The 1,072-nt window shown below is 32.3% G+C and overlaps 1 non-coding gene across 1 annotated transcript; it reads left to right on the top strand.

The window, feature by feature from the left end:
* Positions 1–759: 759 nt before the first annotated feature.
* Positions 760–832, top strand: trnav-cac (transfer RNA valine (anticodon CAC)). The gene has a single exon. It is a non-coding gene; the product is annotated as a tRNA-Val (tRNA).
* The last annotated feature ends 240 nt before the right edge of the window (positions 833–1,072 follow it).

The following is a 1,072-nucleotide window of genomic DNA, read 5'->3' as shown; positions in this document are numbered from 1 at the left end:
AGTATAAAGAAGCACTGTAGAAAGTTTTGTTTGTGTTTTTTGTTTTGTTTATTTATTTATATATATATGAGGGTAAGTGTGTGTGTGTATGTATGTATGTGTATGTGTATGTACATATATATATATGTATATATGTATATGTGTGTGTATGTATATGTATGTATGTGTGTGTGTGTATGTGTATATGTATGTGTATATATGTGTATATGTACATATGTGTGTATGTATTTGTGTAGGTATGTGTATATATATATATATAGCAACATAATTATAAATATTGTAAAGCAATGCAAGAATTAAAGGGGTAGGAGTACATAAGTTTTACTTCTTCCTACTCCTTTTCGCACATGTAATAGAGGGATGTTAAAGAAGGATACTTTGTTTGTTATGTTTCTCTCCAATTTTTTTGTTTTATTATTTCTTTTTATTATTATTTTTATACACTTTCTCTTGCATGTTCGAAATAAAGATATCAATCAATCAATCAATCAATCAACGAGGAATGCCTAAGCTCTGTTTTTGGCAAAATCAATAGGTGGCGCTATTCCAGCCTTTATGCCACAGTAAATACATGTATATATATTTAGGTTTACTACATATTTGCTGTCAATCAAATACATGACAAAGCATCTGTGACTGAATACAGTTTAAAATCTCTATGTGTCAAGAATTAACATGTCTAACAGCATTTTAAACAGTTACAGTAAAATATGAATGGTGCATTCCCCCACGAACACGCAAAAAAAACATGTTTCATCAGTTTCTGTAGTGTAGTGGTTATCATGTTCGCCTCACCAGCGAAAGGTCTCTTGTTCGAAACAGGGCAGAAACACATTTCTTTGTTCATGTTGACATCACACAGTTGAACTCTCAATAAACTACGCGGAAAAATATTCCTGACGTGAAATCGTGGCCAGGCCTACCGCATTTTCCGTAGTGCAGTCATCACGTTCAGGAATTTAGAAAAATCCTGACTGAAATTGATGAAGAAAAACTAGTCCATGCATTTGTTACTTTAAGCTGGATTACTGCAATTCTTTATTATCGGGCTGCTTGAAAAAGTCCATAAAGA

Source organism: Etheostoma spectabile, unplaced genomic scaffold (genome assembly GCF_008692095.1).
Source record: "Etheostoma spectabile isolate EspeVRDwgs_2016 unplaced genomic scaffold, UIUC_Espe_1.0 scaffold00006330, whole genome shotgun sequence".
Classification (NCBI taxonomy): domain Eukaryota; kingdom Metazoa; phylum Chordata; class Actinopteri; order Perciformes; family Percidae; genus Etheostoma; species Etheostoma spectabile.
This window is presented reverse-complemented; position numbering and strand designations above follow the sequence as displayed.